This window comes from Colius striatus, chromosome 20, assembly GCF_028858725.1.
Source record: "Colius striatus isolate bColStr4 chromosome 20, bColStr4.1.hap1, whole genome shotgun sequence".
NCBI lineage: Eukaryota > Metazoa > Chordata > Aves > Coliiformes > Coliidae > Colius > Colius striatus.
The window spans coordinates 9,753,250-9,774,788 of NC_084778.1; the positions used below are offsets into that span (position 1 = coordinate 9,753,250).

General features: G+C 43.0%; 1 protein-coding gene across 1 annotated transcript in view; it reads right to left on the reverse strand.

The window, feature by feature from the left end:
• AUTS2 (activator of transcription and developmental regulator AUTS2) overlaps positions 1 to 21,539 on the reverse strand; it is a 773,956-nt gene that overhangs the window by 534,721 nt on the left and 217,696 nt on the right. The window lies entirely within an intron of this gene.

The following is a 21,539-nucleotide window of genomic DNA, read 5'->3' on the forward strand; positions in this document are numbered from 1 at the left end:
AAAGTGTAACATATTCCCTAGAAGATTTGGACAGCTGCCTCAAAATGATTGTGGATTTGGGCTTAACAATCAGGGAACAGAAGCACAGTCATGAGGTTGCAATGACACCTGCTGATGAGGAAGGCTATGAAAGGGAACACGTGAAAACCATCCAGACATGTAGTTCACAAAGCAGAACCACGTCTCACTGCATACTTATGGACTCATAAGACTATAAGTGAAGTATGGAAGATGATGAAGGAGATGCTCAAGGGGTAAAAAAAGGAATACACTAGTCAAATATATTGTTTCAAGCTCCCATGAACAAGGGCACAAAGCAAGGCACCTAAAATCCCAAGCTGCTGCACAGTGTACAATAGCTTGCAAAAAACCTACTCCAGCAAAGAGGGTATTGTGGTTTTTGGCAATATTAGAGACAAGAAAAGAGCACACACTGCGTATTTTCCCTGTGTGATCTGAGAGAATACCAATGTGAGATACTTCCTCTTCCTTCCACATCTGCTGATTGTCTTCTCTAACTACACACACCAGGAATCAAGGAAATGAGAGGCAGCATTCACTGCTTTACATGGGCAGACTGTGGCTCACATCATCTGCAGATACACTGCAGATAAACACAGCAGTGTTGAATTAACAGCTCCATTCCACACTATAACGAGCAGATCCGAATTCAGATCCACATCCTGCAACATCTGCCAAGATGGATCTGTATTCATTCCCAAAACACCAGCTAACACACATGGGATACTTAATCCTTTGTGCTTCTTAAGGATGGCTTCTGCTTTCTTTGAGTGAAGAAGTCAAGATGTAGCTAACAGCTATTCTGTTTGCCTGGCAGCCTGCAAACAACCAGGGGCTCTGTGAACAAAGAAGGTTAACAACAGCTGCTGCTGTGCAGTATGAAAGGATGCCATCCACAATCACATTACACTACCCCTTTCACTTAATAAGCACCAATTTTAAAAATAAACTGTAGCTTTCCTTTGACTTGTGGAGGCTCTGGAGGCCGAGATGGAGGGTGAGGGGAAAGAAGGCAGAAAAATGAGTACTTTTGTTGGGCAGTGATTGCAGAGCAGTTGGCAGATGGACTGAAGACAATGAGTCCCTGCAGAATGAAAGGAAACCAATGTAACGAAACAGCAAAGCCATCAAAGATGGGGAGATGACAAGTGCTTCACATAATTCCTTTTCCTTTTTAGAAGTAAAAACTAATAAAAACCCCAACCCCATACATCCAAAACACATCTTCAGAAGACTCTCAGCAAGGCAATTTGCTCCAAACTCGTGCACTCAAGCAAGCAACACAAAAAGCTTCTTACACATGTGCCATGCCCTGGCCCAAACTATTTTTCTCTCCCATTGAGCCACCTCCTCTTGTCCTCAGTGAGGATCAAATAATACTGGAGTAAAGAGGAACTAAAGCTAATCACTAGCACATGAGAACTAACAACAGGAAAACCAGCAAGTGCAGAAAGCAAACACCCCTGTTCCTGATCCCAAATGGAAACCTGACTGCTGGAGGCTTTGCTGCTTTGAGTTTGCCTTGAAGCTATAAACGTTATAATAAGGTCAATGTGTACACAGTCAGCTCTCTGACAATAACTCAAGGCACTGGGGGCCTTTAAGCCCCTGTTTGCCTACTCATGAGCCTCTCATGGAGCAAGGAGGCAGCAGTGCCTGAGGGACAGCCCTTCAGGCAACTCCTACCTGCAAAACAGTGCAAAATACAAACAGACAATATAAACAGGAAAATAGGTCACACTTCAGTGGGTTTGAACTTCAAAAATGCAGAAGGGACTCAACAAAGGAGCTGGGGAGATGACAGAAAAGAGCATCACACGTCTCTGATTAATCCATTTGATCTTGTTACTGATCAGAGTTTTTCAGTGAGATCGCTTTCTATTTTTACCTTTAAACAACAAAAAAAACCAACTTTGATCTTACCACTGAATTTATGCAGCTAGATCCTCAAGGCAATACCTCTACAGAAAACACCCAAGTGCAAAACCATTACATTAAACACTCAAACATTGTTTATCTAGAGTCATCCTGAGGATCCAGCCGCTGCCAAACCCTGCAAGAACCCCTGGCTCTGGCATTTTGACTTTCATAGTGACTGGAGATTTCCTTAAAACCTTCAGTCCAGTGCCCTGAAGAGGCTGTATTTAAGATGGATAGTGTCTGCAGCCAGAGGTGTTAGCTGTCCCTTGCCTTTCAGCCTGCATTGGCAGAAGACAGGCAGCCACATGGCCAGGAAGCTGCGCCCGTCTCCACCTGACAGGCTCAAGGCTGTACCAGCTTGCTTCACACAATGCCATCAAATGTCAATGCAAAGCTTTGGTGGAATCAGGATCACTGTTAGATTAGTTAACAGCTGTATAATTAGCCACACTAAGCCTAGATGTTTCCCCTTGAAACCTAGTTTGTACAGTTATAAATAGCAGTGTTAATGATCTCCAGCATCACTGGTTACACTTGAAGGCTCCAGCCCCTCCCTGCCTCCACCAGCTCTGGTGTCACTCACTGAATGTCACATTCTCCTGACTTTCTTGCAGCAGCTATAGGAGAATAAAAAAAGAACAGAAAAAGGCAGAAACTAAAAATAAACCTCAAACAGAAATGAAACAAGAAGGCTTTTTTTCCCCTTATACACTTCACAAATAACAGCTGTAGCTTGGACTCAAACAGTATTTTCAAGTATTAATTCAATTACATTTCAAAACAGCAGTAGGAGATGGTACCAACACTTTTTAAACAGGTACACTGAGACAAAGGAGTGAAATAGTCTGTTTGGAGTCACAGAGCAAGATGATGAATGGAAGTGAGAATGAAACCTGAGTGTCCAGCACATCATCATGCTATTTACCAAATGGTATAAAGCACCAGGGTACTCCAGCAGTGGGACGCCTTTCATAAACCTGTCATGGCACACTGCATGCTAATGAAGGCATATGAAGAGCATTTTTCTTTATTTTGAAGGTATCCAGTGCAGGAAAAACAGAGTTCACATTCTTTAGGTAAATTTGATTTGCTAAATCTATGAACGAGGCAGAACCCAGCTTTGTCATCTCTGAAATGTGACAACTCAGAAAACACAATTCTTAAGTCCTCTCTCTACTGTTAATTTATCACCAGCCCTATTATCATCTAACCAAAAGAATCTACCACTTTCACCAAAGATTGAAAAAAACAGGTCTTTGTAAACATTTATCCCGGGCAGAGCTTTCTGAAACTGCAACGTGGCAACGCAACTTCTGGAAATGTCCATAGCACACATTACAGACACAGTTACTGTAAAGAAAAATGATAATACACAGATATTTGCATCTGTTCCAAATTTCTCACCATGGCTAGCACCATGTGTTTGAGGCAAAGAGTATCTTTGGAGGTAAAAAAAAATAACCAAGTGAGAACTTTAGAGGCCGTTTCCAGGAAAACCATTAGGGCTTTATGGGGTTTTGAAATGAAAATGTGAGATAACAGTATAAATTGAACACTACTGCTCACAACTCCCTCTGCGGTTACAGTCAGAGCTGGACTTCTGTGCTCTTCCCTCTGAGGTTTCCAAAGGTATCTTTTGGGGGTGTCTTCCCTCCAGCAGCAAAGAGGTCCAGAAAAGTTTATACAGCTTGAAATTGCTCAGCACTTGGATTGCTGAGTAGAGATGGCAAACCTGAAGCAGAGTAATATGCTTCCCACAACATTCCCTCCCTAGTATACACACTCCATAATAATCCCTGCACCCATTAATTGCTTTAACGCAGTGAGGAAACAACTCCCAGGCACCGCCAGCACCAGGCTGTGCTAAAATATGCATTATATGTACTTACACCTGCTGCTCCTCCTGAGTAGTCCTTAGGATACTTTCCACAGAAAGGAAATCTCATTATTGCTTTGCTTTCTGACGAGGAAAAAGCAACACTGAAAGATGAAGTGGCTTCCCTGGATCACCCCGAGACACTGACGGCAATATCGCAGCCGCTGTGACCCCTGCCCTGGACACTTCACACATGCTGCTTCACCCAGACAGCAAACCTGAGTGCTGCCTTCCCATCAGCATTAATAACCAAGGGCCAAATCACTGCAATCCTTCACTCGTGTTACAGCAGCAGTGAGAAGCTCCAGACTCCGGCAAGACAAAGTATAAAAACCCCTGCAACCGTGATTATTCATCAGCACCCATGAACAACAGGCTTCTCCTGGTCAGATCTCAGTTATTGATAATCCAATAGAGGAGACAAGTCTGAATCACACACCAGTAAAATATGAGATCATGTACTGCAGGATAAACTCTGTAAGCCAAACATAAACCCCAGAAAATACATATTCTGTCCTTTGACCACTTGATCTCTGACTAAATCTGTGAAAATCCGAATAAAGCACCCCAGACCATTATCTTACCACAAAATCACTGGCTCTTGTTTTATAAATGTGGTCTATCAACTTTGCTTGCTTTATTTTCTGGGCTCCTTACTTCACACACCCCCCCCATCCCAAACTGGAAACGTTTTCAGACAGAGAATTGCTGCTCCTAGAGTCACTGATTTCAAAGGGTCTCATCACAAGTTCCCACCAGTCCCTTAACAAAACTTTGCCTACCAACCTATAGTGAGAGGAAACTTCCCAACTGGAAACCATGCCCAGACAGTCCATGCATATTCCCAAATGAAAACAGTGTTTCTGATGAAGAGACTGTTTCTGTGAAAAACAAACAAAATCCAAGCAAAAACAGGGGGAAGAAAGGTCACAAAGTACTTTCCTTAATGACTTGAAAGCCCTGGCAGTCCTGAGCAGGATGCAACAACCTCTGCAGACTTTCTGCTTTGAATACAGCAGTGTCTTCTTTCCTCCCAGCTCTGATTTTTTGCTGTTCCCCTCCCAAAGCCAAGCAGTGAAATCACAGAGAAAAGCCATTAGAATGGCAGCAGGCCATTACACTTACCTGGTCGAGGATAATTACCCTAATTAAAACATTAGTAGAGCTCAGAAACAAGTGACTTGCAAAAAAAAACCCCAACTTCCAAAAATCCCCAAACAAATCCTCCCTTCCAGTGTTTCATCTGGGAGCTGGCAGGCACAGGAGTTGCCATCTCCTCGTGCAGCATAAGCCCCTCTGTGCTCTGACCTGCAGAGCCATCACACAGCCCTGCTCTGGAGAAGCTCCTGCAGCCACGGATGAGGGGAGCACCAAAAGAAAAAGATATCCGAGTTCCTGGAACGTGGCTTAGCAAAGACATGGTGGAAAAGAAGGTATGAGGGGCCCAAGAGGTGAGAGGAATCACTTTGTGCTTGTGTTCAGAGAAACTTACTGTCCTCAGCAGCTTTGGGTCACAACAGTCACACTTTTGGTTGTTTTCCAGACATCCCCATTGCTGGGGTAACTGAGGGGGAAACAACATCCTGAACAAATTCCTATTAGAAGTTTTGCCCCATGAACTGTCTGTCTGCTTTGACAAGACTAGCTAGGGTTTCACACCCAAAGTCTATCAGAAAGACCTGTAACTATCTACATCAACAAGATACCACTTTGCTTTAGATCCCATTCCTGCTGTGTGCCATACAAACACCAGGCACTGCTTCTGCTCTGCAAAGCTCACAAATCTCCAGAAGGAATGGCACAGAAGCTTGGCTGTAAACAGACCACATACACTGTGCCTGTGAGAATTCTGTACGAGTTTCTCCTCTCTCATTCAAAGGAAGGAGGAGCTGAAAGCCATTTGCCTCATGGCATCACTCCATCCTCTCTCAAAGCCTGCAAGGATGTTGCTAAACAAGCCAGTGATCCAGGGCTGTAAGAGTATTTGGCAAAAGCATGCATCTGATGCTGCTGGAGCCAGAGAGAGAAAGGAAGGGACTGATGCACTATTAACACAAGGACCCTGAGCCCAGCAAAGACAGCTCTGATTTGTGTTCCTGGGTAGCTGATGGTTCTAGGACAAAAACCTTTCATCGGGAGGAAAATACATCTCCACTTCTTTTCAAGGCTCACAGAGGGATGTTTTGTATTGGGAAAACAAACGAAGACAAGAGGAATAGGAAAATGGTATTTGCTTGAAATCATCACTGGGCCAAACAAAATGATTGTGCCTGAAGTAGATCAGATAGTCTTACAGTATGTATTACTGAGAGAGAAACTTCAACTATTGGTGTCTTTCCATAAAACTGCACTACAGAAGAGGATAACTGCAGACATTAGGCATGCAAAGCAAGGGGCAACAGGGAATCAAGGAGTCTCCATCACTCCAAAGTGTCCAAAACTAAACCCCCAGCGCTCACCATCAGCACAGCAGCACAGAGGGGCTGGCGAGTGATAGATCCCTGCTGCAGGCAGTTGCTGAGACATCCAAAAAAGCATTTGTTAGGACTCACATGGACAAAGATCTGTGTGGAGATGTAATCTGATTCACCAGCATCTGGCTGGCACACAAACAAGGCATGCTTTCATCCCCCATGGGCAGGGAGGAATCACGGCTGTCTATATTTAACATTTTTAATTGCTTGCAAAGCCAAGGGGGCTGCAAGGAAGGAGTCTGCTCATGTTCTCTGCTGCTTCCCCAGTGCATGCCTGCACCCAGCCATTGTCCCAAAACAATGAGCCTCCCAGAGCCAAACTAACTCCAAGCCTCCAGCAGCACTGCTGGTACACTGCAGAAACATGTCATCCTTCTGTGAGTGACTGCGGGGAAGAGTCAGAAGGAGGGGAGTAGGTATGCTGGGATTATAGAAGCAAGTACATCCACAGCATTACCTTTATCTATGGACAAACCCCTCAAAGTTTTGTAATGTCTACCTGTGAGACACATTCAGGCCACTGAGATGAGAACTGCTTCATGCCATTTGTCTCCTAGTCTGTTTTACCACCACTGCCTTACACTGACACCACCTGGGAAAGCAGCCAGGGAGAGCAAAACATACAAACAGGGCATTTATTTCTAAGAGAGGGGAAAAAAACAGTATCTGTTCCAAACTGACCAACATTTGCTGGCATCTGTTACCATGAGTGGACAGTTTGAGCAACATCCTCTCCAAACTATGAAATGGTAGATGGAAAAAAGTTCTCAGATCACTTCACGTGTGAGAAGCGTGTCCTGAAAAGAAATCAATTCCTGCCCATAAAAACACTCCACCAAAGAAGGAGCCTTGCCCTAAACCATAGACTGACTCAGACTTACAGCTACAGAGGGGTGGGACCAGCCACACTTTACAGTCCAAAAGCAGGCTAACCGAAGCAAGTTGCTGGGCACCAGGGCTGGCCAGCACCTCCTCTGCAGATGTGTGCAGGGAGCCATGCTACAGAAAGGAAATTCTGGAACCACCACTATGTTACATTCAAAAAGCTAAACTGCATGACAGCAGCTGTGTTACTCAACAGGTTTTCTTCCTACACATAGCTACGTGCCATTCTTTGCCATGAGAAATTGCAAGCAGCTATTTAAGTACACTGGCATATACAAAGGGAACCTGTTTTTGTATCATATGAGAGATCAGTTGTGGCTGATGGAAAAACTAACCAAATCCACACCACTTCACCATTAGAAATGCTGACAGGTATAAAGTAGCTTTGTCCCAGTGATTTCAAAGCAATGAATTATCTGTTTCACAGAGAACATGATACTTTGCAGGGATGCTCTTCCTAAAGGGGATAAGTGTTTGCTCAATCAGTAAAAGGCACACATTCCATTTCTCCCAGATTTGGATCAATAACTGAAACAGACATAGAGCTACAAGTCACTCCCACAACATGCAAAAGATTAAAACACTGTTCTCTCTCTATTCCTTCTCTCATCACAGAAGTGACTAACCTTCAGAGACCAAAACAGAAGGGTAGCTAAAGCCACCAAGACCAAAGGTCAGCCAAGATTTTAACACTGTAAATTCACCATACTGATAGCACTGCCTTTGAGCACAGGTACAGGAGTTGGGAGAGATGGGTTCCACAACCATCCAGTACAGAAGCTTGCTCTGAACTTTACACTCTAACCTCTGAGTAAATAAAGATTCTTTACTCCTACTTAAAATGAGAGAAGTTGCATCTTAGGACTATCAGTAAATACATATCTGTAGCACAATGCCTCTGACAGCAGGTTCATTCACAATGTCCGTTTTTTTAATCATGATTTGTAGATTCACACAAAGTTGTTGGTTCCTAAAATACAAATCCTGACAGAACTTTTACAGAAATAAAGCCTATTGAATCAAAATGGTGCATGTTACTGACCACTAATGTAACACTTCAGTGCTCACCAGCAGAAAAACACTCTACTTGCTTATTTAAGATGCTAAATCTATGAATTGAATTCTAGACTAACACCAAGATGTCACAGAATGTTAAGGGTTGGAAGGGACCTGGAAAGCTCATCCAGTGCAACTCCCCTGCCAGAGCAGGACCACCTACAGTAGGGCACATGGGAACTCATCCAACTGGGTTTGAATGGCTCCAGAGAAGGAAACTCCACAGCCCATCTGGGCTAAAGTGCCTCAGTTTTTTGATGCTATTAATAAAAAGACTGTTTATTCACAACATTCAAATACATTCTATGTTATTTCACCTAAAACGTCACTTTAGTGTTCCAAATTGCTTGTCTTTTCTTAGAGAACAACTTGCTTCTGTTTCTCACTGATTTGAAGGATACAGAAACCAAGGGACACATTTAAGATATAAGGCAGAACAAATTGTCAGCCTAGTTGTATTTATCATGCCAACACGTTATCTACTGCTGTGGCCGCTGCCTTTATCTTCATAGTTATTATTATTTGCCCATATATAATGGAAAACTAAACATAACCATTTCCTGCTGGGCTTGCATCCTGTTGTAAGCATATTTAAACTGACAAAGTACAGCACAAGCTGGTCACAAGTGTGCTAAAGAAATAACTAATTATTTTGAAACATTATTTGATGGAGAGCCCTGACCCATTCATACATCTATTTCTAATTATTCTGCTGGAAATTATGCTTTCCATAAATATCCACTTGTATGTGTGCCAGAGGGACACACACTTTGGCTCATGCTCTATAATGATTGTAGCTTGCCATGGACAGAATTTTCTCATGTGTGCCTTGCAGTGTGACATACCCACCTATATTTCCTCATGATCTTCTAAAGATAACCTATATATAAGGGTAAATGTCAGGAGGATGGAGCCAGGCTGTTCTCAGTGATGTCCAATGATAGGACATAGGAAGTTCCAAAGACATACAAGATAAACCTTGTTCCCTGTTGAGGTGAGGGAGCACTGGAAGGGGCTGCCCAGATGGGCTGTGGAGGCTCCTTCTCTGGGGACATTCCAACCCAGCTGGATGAGTCCCTGTGTGCCCTGCTCTAGGTGCTGCTGCTCTGGCAGGGGGTTGCACTGGATGAGCTTCCCAGGTCCCTTCCAACCCTTGAGATTCTGTGTGAAACATGCAACACTACCCTTTTGCAGGCAATACTTCTGCATCTGTTAGGAATCCACATCAAATACCACCTTCTCCTACCGAAGGACTGCATTAAAACCTTTCATCTTTAATTAATCTAACACAACATGGGCATGGCAAATCGTTCAACTGTACATCTTAAAGGAATGTTACAAAACCCTAACATGTGACAGTTCACATTGTATCTTCCAAGCTTAATTCCAAGCCACAAGACAAACTCTTTCAACATAATTATCACTAACATATGGGCATCTCTGCTATTGTATTGTTTCTAATTAGGATTGTATATGTTACACATGTTGAAAGAGTTTGCAAATATGTTTTGTGGTTGACAGTTAAGCTCAGTATTTAAAGAAATGTGAACTTTTGTATGTTTACATTACATTTTCTGTAACAAATGCATCATGTGCATAATAAACACACATACATGCACAGATACAGGCACACTCACTATTTTGTTTTAACAAAATAAACATAAAACGGGTGCCAAAAATGTTAGAACTCATAACTGGAATAAACACAGCCACAAAAATTGTATTTCTAATGCATTTCTGTTCAGCTATTTGCTTCTAAAGACAGGATTTAGAAGCATCTCTACTTTAGCAATAAAATGCTTTCTTTATTGGATAGATATATTTACATGTGTAATCTTGTATATGCTACTTAAAATATGTAATTAACTTCTTCAAGAAGTTGTCTGTTTGGCTATTTACACATTTTGTTGCCACCAAAAGAATGGTACAAGCAATTCAAAGACAGAAAATAAAAGGCATGAAGTTAAAATCTTGTAATACTAGAGTACAAAAGCTGCTGGAGTAGAGGCATAGAAAGGCAAAGTACCAGCACCACACAGGTAAAGAATAAAAGTCAATTCTTTACAAGTCCAAAGCCCAGGGCAATTAATTTTATTCTAAAATCTTATACAAATATGCCAGACATGAAGATGTTGTCTGTGAATTGCAAACAGGGCTTTGGAACACCGATTTCAAAAGCATTATTTTATTAGATGTGTGTACATCTCCCTTTTGATTTGCAAGAGCCTTACAAGATGTAAGATGAGTACACAGACACATTTAATTGCTAATGATGCTGCTGCTATGTTTCAAGTTTCAGCATTAGCATCTCAAGGTAGAAGAGCATTACAACCCTTTCAAAGCTTTAAAATCCACTTTTCCCGTCAATACATGACTGTCTGAGTTGCTCTTTTGAGTCTTCTGCTCACCCTTCAATTCAAAGTGGTAAAATAACACGGTGTTTCAATAATTAAGATAACTCATGATACTGCCTTGAAGCAGGAGGGACAGCAAAGCACTCTGCACCCTTCTATCTTTATCAATAAAACACAGATGTCTCCAGAGCACGACTCGCTTGCCTGCTCAGGGTGTACCACACCACAATTTTCAGTTATACAAAGAGCCCTTTACTGCACTCAAGCATCTTGGAAATGGATGGAAATACTTAATATTCCTTGCCCAGAGAAAGCTATCAGAGGGCAGGTATAAGAGCTTTACATCATCTCTGCTCAGGGTAGAATACTCCACCATCCCTCTTGGTCCTGAGCATATGGTCAAGCATAAAACAGAGCAGTCCCATGGCCCTCTAACACAGGTGGAAGCTCGATGGGATCAGGCTAGCACAGGCAGCCAAAAGCCACTGCTCTTCTCTTTTTCTTGCCCCAGAACAGAACTGGAGTGACTACAGTTCAAACCCAGCAGCATGCAGTGAGCCCAGCTGAAGTCCAGTCAACGCATCACTGATGCACTGCATGGAAACCATGGCACTTCCAGATGCAACATCAAGTCTTTGGTGTCCTACACTTGAGGCAAAAAGTTAAGCACTGACACAAACCTCAATGCACCAATTTAAGCCTACCAGATTACCTGGAAGGCCTCTGTTTCAATAGGTTGAAACTGAAAGCTCAGTCTAACAAACTAACTGTCAATCTCCAGTTTTTCAGCACACCCACCCTATCAAATATAGCGCAACGTATGCTGATTCGGCATTACAAAATCAATGGCAATCATGTCTGATTGATAAGTAGTGATCTCAGATACTCCCTGACTACTGCATCCTGAAGTGAAGCACCAAGATAGGGGAGAAGTGCATAGAGTGTTTCCACTGCAAGACAGACTGCAGTGAAAGCTTATTCCTTATTAGACACCAGAGAATCCGACCAGAAGGTCAGGCTGTGCTGGATGTGTGTCAGGACTCTACTCCTCATCAATAAAGAGGAAATGGGGGAGAAAGATGTGAAACAGCTATTCTTTGGCTACAGGTTTACTAGACAGAGACATACCTGTTGTCAACTTTATGGCATTTCTCTAAATGTTTGCCAAAAAAAGGGAAAAAAGCAATAACATCCACTCTGTGCAACTAGTTACTCCACTAGAAAAGCCACAGCATCTTTAACCTTCAACTTTACCTGTATTTCTAATGAAGATGTTATAGTTAGTGATATCCAGCAATCACATCCAGCCACACTGAATGGTTTCTACACTTCTTAGACCATTACAAAACAATCATGGCTGAATAACACATTACTAATGTTGATAGCAGGCAAAATAGACTTTTCCAGTTCTGCTACTGATTTGCTATGGTATTCTGAAGGCAGCAGAACCTGTAACAGTTCATAGCACAGGACCCAATAAAATTGTAGCTCCACATTTCACACAGTCACTCTGAAAGCTGGTGGCCTGAGCCACGCACAGTAACACCCACAGACTGTGCAGATGCTTAATGGCATGGCATTCCCTTTGCCAATTCACTTGCCCCTCTGCAAATAGGTCTTAATAGCCAAAGCTCTCACGTGTTCCAGAGGAGGAGCAGGAGGACCCCAACAGCTTGCTGCACTCCACCAGCACCTCCCTGCTCCTTGATTTTTGTCATTGCCTGGCAGCAGTTCCTCAAGAAGCTGAGACAGGCCATCACTTGTACCAGGCCATACAGATCTTCCAACACAAGAACTTCCCTTCATTCTTTTCCTCTTTCAGAAAGAGGAAGACAACTAACAATACCAACATTTACACAGCCATTACTGGAGTTCCCATGAGGAGCAAGGGTGCAAGCAACACCTTTAGAAATGTAATTTCTATTTCTCCAAGAAAGGCTCCTATCACTACCTCAAAAACTGAAACAAATTTAGTGTTAACTGCAGGATTCAGAAAAAAGATTCACCACTCACTCCCAAGTCACTTACAGCCAAACTCAGTCTGAGCAGCCTCAGCAAAGGGCAACAGGCAGCTCCACAGGCCTGCTGTTCTCTTGCAGATTTTCCATTTCAAGTGAGACTCTTGGCAAGTCACACCTTCAGTCTCTCGCTTGTCAATAAATATTTCCACTTTCAACTCCAACCCTGCAATCAGACTTCTGTGAAGGCTCAATGTTTACAGTTTCTCACCGACTTCAACGCGTGGAGTCCAACAGCTCCTCTGCACGAGCAATACTGATAAATGCCACAGCAAGGGCTGCAGCACCTTTGTTCTATTTCCATGAGATAAAGAATAAACCTGGGATATTGCAGAACTCTGATTCCCTGACAACTGATGCTGTAACTGCCCTTTGTAGACGATTGCTTTCTCTTTTGCTTGTTCAGGTAGCAGGAGGCAGCCAGGGGAGATCTATTTCTGTCTGATCCAAAGTGAAATCTGTGTCTTGCGGTGTCCCTGCAACGCCAGTGAACACGAATTAAACCCACACTCTTCCCTAAATGAACGTCCTCTGTCAAAGCAAACGGAAGGAAGCACTTTGAAATGCAGATGCTCCAAGGAGCGGGGGAAAAACCCCAGTCCAAAAGGCTGGGAGCTGTGTGCTGGGTCCGTCCGCAGGCGCGGGAGCGGCGCCGCACTTTGCCGCTGCGGTCCGCAGAGGGAGCCCCAGTCCCGCCGAGGAGCCGCCGCAGCGCCGCGCACCTCCCGCCGCAAAACCGCGCTCTCCTGCGCTCCCACGCCGCTCACACCCCACCGACGGACAGGCAAATGCCGGCAAGGCACGGTGTTAAAGGGGGAGCGGCAAGCGGGCTGGAAAGCAGGTTATACGGAAAGGCAAGCAATGCCTTCGCAGGGCACATGAGATCTGCTCAGGCACGACTGGAGCATCACCTCTGGAGGTCATCCACCTGTAGCCCCTACCTGTGCAAAACCCTGATGTTTAGCAGAAGGATGAGGGGAAAAACTGTTCCTCCCCCGCCCACTTCACAAGGCAACTGGCTGAGGCAATGGCAGCATGCTCAGAGCTAAAGAGCAGTGGCATGAAGGTCCCAGAATTGCTTCAGCTGAAGCATCATTTTTAAGTTGTAGATTCCAAACCTATTCACCCTACTGAGACTGGAGATGAAAAAGTTGCACCACTCAAAGATCTGGTTAATCAACTTGGGGCAAAAGTCACAGCAATCTGGGCAATGGCCATATTCCTAGGTTCGTAGTGAAGCCCACGTCATGGGTGCAAGTTGTATTATTGACTGCTAGGATGTGAGAGGGGTGTTTGCCTTAAAAAATGGTTTTGACTTCAAAATTCAGTACAAAACCTCAAGTGGAGATTATCTGGTGGCAGAAGAAACTGGCTGCAATTCATCACACTCAGGGAGTTAACAGCAAAGAAGTCAATCCCTCCAGCACAGTTACTAGTGGAGATGCATCCTACTCCAAAAGTCTGCTGAAGCCCTGGGAAACTGCTTTTGGGAGTGTGAGCATACTGCATGCTGATGTGAAAGAGCTAGCAGCAATTTCCATCAGTTACAAACTCTTCTAATCATAAACAAAAGGGTTCTGGATAAAAACCCACCCACTGCTATTTACCTTCCTCTGACCCCAACCCATCCCTGGTTAGCATAAAACTTCCATCAGGCTACTTAAAAAGAAGAGGAAAGTCGAAGTTCTTCAAATGGAATACTCTAAGCACTGAAGTAATTGAGACAGATTAAAAATGCTGTAAATACTTGGTGAGTAGAATGTCAAATGGCTGAGTGCCCCTGCTCCCCGTATGTGCAAACACAACTCTATCAGCTGTCAGCAAAACCTCCCACAACACTTGAGCCACCACCACTCCTTTTCCTCAAAGAGCCTTTCTGGGTAGAAAAAAAAGTTCTTCACCCAACAGGCTGTGGAAGTCCCAGTTCAAAGGTGAAAGGAAGGACAGAGGAAAATTGCCTTTTCTCTCTCATCCAAGTCAAACATTTGAAATGTATTCAAAACAGCTTTTAATTGCAGCTTGTATGTTGGTGCTGCTGTACGTGTTACAAGGCGACAACAACGCCTTTCCGAGTTTCTCTCACTTCTGTGCTCACTCTACAACTACACAGTAACTTCATAGGCAAAAATTCTCAGCTGGCATCAAACAGCCCAGAGCTCCCCTTGACTTCAGCAGAGCCATGCACATCAGACATGTCACCGGACCAAGTGTTGCTTCTAGTTGCACCTTCTCCCACAGCACCCCTGTGCTTGGGGATGCTCCAGCCAGCACATCCCACTGAAGCTGGCTATCATTTGATGAGAGAAAAATCTGTGCACCTCCATTTCTCTTTGTTTCAGAAGAACCTTCTTGTTTCATTGTGCTTGGCTGAGTCACCAGTTTTATCTTGTATTTCACACTTTAGGAAAGCCAGCCAGGCCTGCCAAGTACTGCAAGGTTTTCTGTCAAAACTTGGACAAGCTGAAAAGTTTTACATTCTTTTAACTGTAAACCTTAAAGCAACTCAGACTTTTATTTTACTCACAGCTCAAGTTTAAGTGTTTCATGACATTTAGCCAACCTGGCTTGAGTTTTCTGTTTGAGGTTTCATTATGAAATCCTAATTCCAGAACAGTGTAATTAATGCTTTTATTAATGGCATCTGTAGTAAAAGATTATAGGACTTGGGAGAACGGCTCCAAGTGCATTTCTCTGTCCAGCAGACTACACGTAGTCCAAAAAGATCTGTCTTTTAATTCAACTTGCAAAAACTGTGTGCTAACAGTAAAGTGGAGCATTTTGGAGACCTAAACGCAGGACTGTTCTCCAAGCTGGCTTCAGAACTGCTTGTTATACATACTACACCAACAGCTCACCAGCAGACACCAAATAACCACAATAAATGGTGGTTTCTGTTTCCAGAAAATACTTGCTCAGTACAACACACAAGTTCTGGTTGGAGGAGCCCTCAGGGGTGCTCTCGTCCAAGTCTCACTCCAAGCAAGGCTGATTTAGCTCAGGAGAAACCAGGCTGCTCAGAGGAGATGTGGGAATCTCCAACGGTGCAGATCCCACAGCCTCTAGGCTGAAGGGACCTGCCTCCACAGCAGACATGAGCACTTATGGATCCTAATCTCACCAGCTTTATGCTGCTCTGTGCTCCCCAGCACAATTTGGTTGGCAGCCAACAGGCACCACACTGCACCACCATGACAGGCCACAACCTTCTGATGGCAGATGCCGAATCTGCAAACTGCTCTGGTATTCATTTCCCCTGTTTTCCCAAAATATGATGAGCTTTAGAGTCTGAAGATTAAATGCAACCCTCTACTTTGCCCTCGTGAGACTACATCAAGAATACTGTGTCCAGTTCTGGGCCCCTCAGTTCCAGAATGACAGGGAGCTGCTGGAGAGAGTTCAGCACAGGGACACAAAGATGATGAAGGGAGTGGAGCATCTCCCTTGTGATGAAAGGCTGAGGGAGCTGGAGCTCTTTAGCTTAGAGGCTACTGAGGAGTGACCACTTTCATGTTTACACATCCATAACGAGTGGGTGTCAGGAGAATGGAGCCAGCCTGCTCTCAGTGATGGCAAATGACAGGATAAGGGGCAATGGGTACAAGCTGGAACACAAGGGGTTCCAAAGAAATATAAAGAGGGTGAGGGAGGACTGGAAGGAGCTGCCAAATGGGCTGTGGAGTCTCCTCTGGAGACATTCAAACCCAGCTGGATGAGTCCCTGTGTGCCCTGCTCTAGGTGGTCCTGCTCTGGCAGGGGGCTTGGACTGGATGAGCTTTCCAGGTTCCTTCCAACCCTTAACAGTCTGTGATTCTGTCATTTAAGCTGTGCCACTTTCCAGGTCTGGGCAGCACAACATGAAGCAATGCTTTTGAAGGACAAATTGCCAATGCTTTTGCCAATTGGGTTAAGATTGTGTCAACTCTCTCATCTGGATTTCAGTGGGACTACTACCATGAGAAACTGTTACATATGCTTGTTATGAAGCTCAAATGTTTTTATTAACATAAATGAACAGAAGTTAGGTTAATAATTTGAATACAGTGACAGATGTTCAACAAATACTTGGCATTATTGTAGCCAGAACAAGAAAGAATTAAATGTAATCTTGGAACAGCCTGCAGAACAACACAACCCAAAGCAACAAAGCTCTTGTACCAGGTTAGACAAATAAATATGAAGAAAAAACATCTACAAGCATAAGGGAAATGGAACTATCAAGGGAATGTAAGTGGGCTGCAATCTAGGAAGGGCAAAAGATTAGAACAGTGTATGTGAAGATTTGCCTCTCGCTGCAAGAGGATATTTGCAGGACTATTATTCCAAACACTTCTGCACTCAACAATTTTTTAAGGGGTGGCAGACCTGGAGAGGCTGACAAGTTTAAATCTTAGGCAATTCAGAGTCTGTGTGGTTTGTCCAGGTGATGTCTCAGAACTCTTACTGCCCACATGACTCGCTCCAGTGCAATCAGTACAGCTGGGCTGACTTTCCCTTCCTGGAGGGCAGCGTAAAATAAGTAAGGAAGAAACAGATTTTGACTAAATGTCAATAAACAGAGGAGTGTTTTAGACCCTAAATCCCATCAGTTTTATTAAGACTTTGGCTCCTAAGCACTTTAAGTCACTTTGGCACTGAGATTTGGTTAACCAGCTTTAGAAAATGAAGCCTGTATTTCCAAGAGAGTAAAACTGAGGCAAAGCAAAAGGCGTGAAAGAGTTGTCAGTGAATTAGTTTCTACTTTCCTGATACATTTGAGCGTGCTGGACTTACAGAGAGATGAGAGGTTTCTTAGGAGGGCACATCGATACTGTTTATCAACATTCCTCAGTTCTAAGAGGCAAACTTCACTCACTCAGAGGCTGTAACATCACAAAAAGATCCTCTCATGTAAAAGACTCAGTTTATACTGTTCTAATGACTTTCCACAGAAAAAAATACATTTAATTTCATTCCATCATAGGGCTTTAAACTGCACAAAATCACTTAGAAACAAAAGAAAAAACCCTGTGAGCAGGAGAGTGGAGAAAGGCCACAGCAGTGTTAAAACAAAGCCCAGGATGACTTTGGACTTGTAACCACTTTGTGTCAGTAGCATCATTTTACAAGTTAAATGTTTTTCTTTAAGTGCTAATCCAATCTAAACAGGGGTTTGATTCTAAATTAAACAAACTCCACTTTTACCGGTATTAACTAAAATATGCAACGCTAATTTCAGCCGACACTCACTAAGGAGAGCAGCTCTGCAGACTCTGCTGCTCTCCAGGGCAAAGAAGGAAGGACATCCATTTAAATCCTTTTTTCCCCCCCCAAGGAAAATGCATTCTATTAAACAATCCACAGCGATGCTTATTAAAACAAAAAAACCAAACAACAACAACAACCCAAGCCCCAAAATTTCCTACATAGCAATGCTTTGAAAGAGTCTTTAAAAAAAACCCAAACAACACTTTCATTGCATCTCCACTTCTGATTCAATTTGCTGTCAAAGGTCATGAGCTAAAATATACAGTTTACGCTAAAAGCAGGAAGCGGGGTGAGTAATTGAATAACATCAGGAAATGGAAGAATACTGCCATTTTCCTAATGGATATAGTACAAGGTTTACTCTCTCCAAATTGAATTCTAGGAGCTCCTGTAGTAAGGAGTTTATTTTTCTTCGGCTTGAATTTTAGCCTACGAGGTATAAAGAAAAATCCTTGTGCAATCAAAAGGACAAAATACCACAGCAGCTTTATTTTCTAACAAAGATGATCATTTCTGCAGGAAAGAGAAAACCCCCATCAACAGTGTCTCAAACAGAACTGGTGCAGCACGTTGGCTGTTTAATATACATGGGCTGGAAATAATTCTAAATCAGATCTTTGAATTATTCATGAAAAACAGATTTTCATGATTTAAATTAGAAAGACTTAAAATTACAAGCCTTGCATTGCTATTGATAGGTAAGGTCTCTTTCCCCTGATGTGATGTTACAATCTCATACAGTCCTACTCCAGGAAATGCTTTATGATCCCTCTGACACAGAGTGCAAGATGCCATGCCACTTACTGCTTCTGCAAACAACACACCCACTGGTTCCTACTGCAGACCACTAATAGCACACCAGTAATAATTACATCTAAATGTGTCATTACCATAGACAAGAGAGTTTGAGGGGGTCGTTTTCAGTGTTCATTGCATACCAAAGCACAGGTTCATTTAAACCACTGGAAGCACAAGCCTTAATACTGAAAATAACATCTTTCCAGCTCTGAAAACACTGCAATTCCTAGAGGAAACAGCAGACCACAGATTTTACATCAAAAGCATTCTGCAATGACACACCTTCCACCCTCCCCTCTGTCTGGCGTTACTAATTCATAAATACAATGCCACTAATGAAGGTCTGACATTGCTTGTGATAGGCACTCTCTGGTCATTCAACACAGCACTGGTTTGTGACAGACTCCACAGCTGGAATGGCCACAGTGCTTTGTACTAGAAATGATTAATATTCATCTATCACACAGGTACCGAACCTTTCGTCTGAAGATCTCCAGACACTGCACAAATTATCTGATTAAACCTTTACGCCTTGATTAGGGATTGGTAGACAGGTCCTTTATGACTAAACACAATTTGCATACAGGATGAACACGGGGCAGTGCGGCTGTGACATGCCAGAGACCACAAAGCACACATCTGTGGCTGGAGGGCAGTGATCCCCACCTTCACCTCCCACCCCGACATCGCGACCAAACGCTCTCTTGCAGGGGGTTATGCCATGACACCAACAGACAGATTCAAATCCAAGTACATGGCAGTTTGAGACAGCTAGGGCTCCCTCCAAATTGGAAGAGTATTTTTCGTAAGTCCCCAAACTGAGCTACAGCTAAAATGCTAATATGACAACCCTAGAATGGAACAGAGTAAGTGCAGCTCAGGCTGGAGCAGAGTCCAGAGCAGCAACTGCAGCAGTTGAGCAAACTCAAGATCCAAAGGACTTGCTTTTGGTAACAGTTTCTGTGGGCCAAGGAAAAACCCTATTTCTGAATCTTTGGCACAAGAGGTATTGAGACTCAGCTCCTTACACAACCACAACCATCAAGTCCTTAGCACATAGTTTATCATCAAGTGAAGACAACTAATATCAAATCTCGCAAGGTGAGAGCAAGTACCACCCAAATATAGCTTTTATTTGACAACACAACACTAAGTCATCAGTATCCTGCCATTTTCTTCTTCAGAACCAAAGCACAGAGCCCTTGTCTGTATATTAATTTATTTTCTTAAACATATGAGCTATTTTCCTTCACATAGCAAGCTCTATTGAATAAGTTCTATAATTAACATCAAAGCCATTTGAAAGCTGCTTGACTTGCTAAAAGCCAGCAAACAAGCAGGGAGCAATAAGGTGTGCTACAAGGGAAGAACGTGTTAGGGGGAAGGGAGACTATAAAACATTAAACAGATTGATTAGTAATTTTAACAGAATTTCCATTTTTATTAACCTTCTGCCTGCTTTGGGCACTTGATTTTTATTTGTAAAACTAGGAGAAATTTTTGTTCCACTAGATCAGAGTAGAAACCTGTTCAGAAGGAAATGGTGAGCACCATTGATAAAAACAAGTCCCAAGGAAAATTTTCATGCACCGAACGTTTGCTGCTTCATATGGCTAAGATAACATCCACCTGGTTTATGATTTAAATATTTTCATTAACATATTTAGACAAAGTCAACCTGAAATCTCTTAAAGAAAAAGTACTGAAGATCACTTTCCCGTTCTACACCAATTCTCAGCTTCGCTATTTTTATTCAGTCAAGGAGTCCTTTAGCCCTGGGAGACGGAGGGAGGGCAGGCAAGGAGAGCTGGGCTTAGGCTTGACTGCATTTTATAAGCAAACTCGGGTGTTTTTCTCTTGTTTCTCTGTTCATGCAGAAAAGACTTGTGTCAGAAGGAACTTGATTCTCCTTTCTTAAGCACGCAAGTTCCAACATCTATTTGTACCTCTACTAACTGGGAAGGTAAATGGGCATACAGAACACGGCAGCTTCGAGGTCAGGGATTCAGCTCAGCTGGCAGAGACTCCAATGGCACATAGCTTTTTATTTTTATATGATCTAAATCAACTTATTTTCCTGCTTCTCCCCGCTCCCACAGTTTCTTGCAGGATCTCACTGGGCTTTGGGTTGAAAGCTTAACTTCCTGCTAAGATGTATTTTACCCCCATTTACAGTTATATCACCATTTGCCAAACACTTTCTTTCCCTTAAATAGCTCTTATGCTTCATGGATGTTCACACACAGATGTAGAAAGGCGATCAAGGTATTTCTATGTATTCATTTTGTTGGACTATAGAGAGAGCATTCTACTAGTGTCTTCCATATCACAAGGAATGGATTAAACTTTAATAACAATTCTTCTTTAACAGGAGAAAATAGAGGAAAATGTCACTAAAAGTGCTGGCAGAGACCAGCAGGGGAGGAAAGCAGAGACCAGGAAAGCAGCTATGGCCGAGAACGTGCTTGTGTGCTTTCCTGAGTAAGGGTGGACCTTGTCCATTTAGGACTCATTCCAGAAAGTCTACTCATGTTAGGGTGACACATCTGAATAATCTTTTTAACAGCTGATCCAATACCAGAGAATAAATATGAAACTGATCCCATGTTGACTATTAAAAAATGTCAAATTAGACACATTATGTGTGTGTACTCTGCCATAGCCTGTACAGCATTGCCAGTGTTAGAGGAAAACTTCCAACAGCACAGTACGTAAACCACAGCAATTTCTGCAATTGATCTTCTATTCAAATATTCTTCCTTTAAGCAACAGTAACTTTTGCTTAAGGGTAACTTAATACGGAGTTTTAATACGGAGCAGAGAAAATTGTTCCAGGGAAAGGTCAGGACAAAAGGACAAGTTTGTTTGGTCTGTTTTAGGAGTCCCAGCCTTA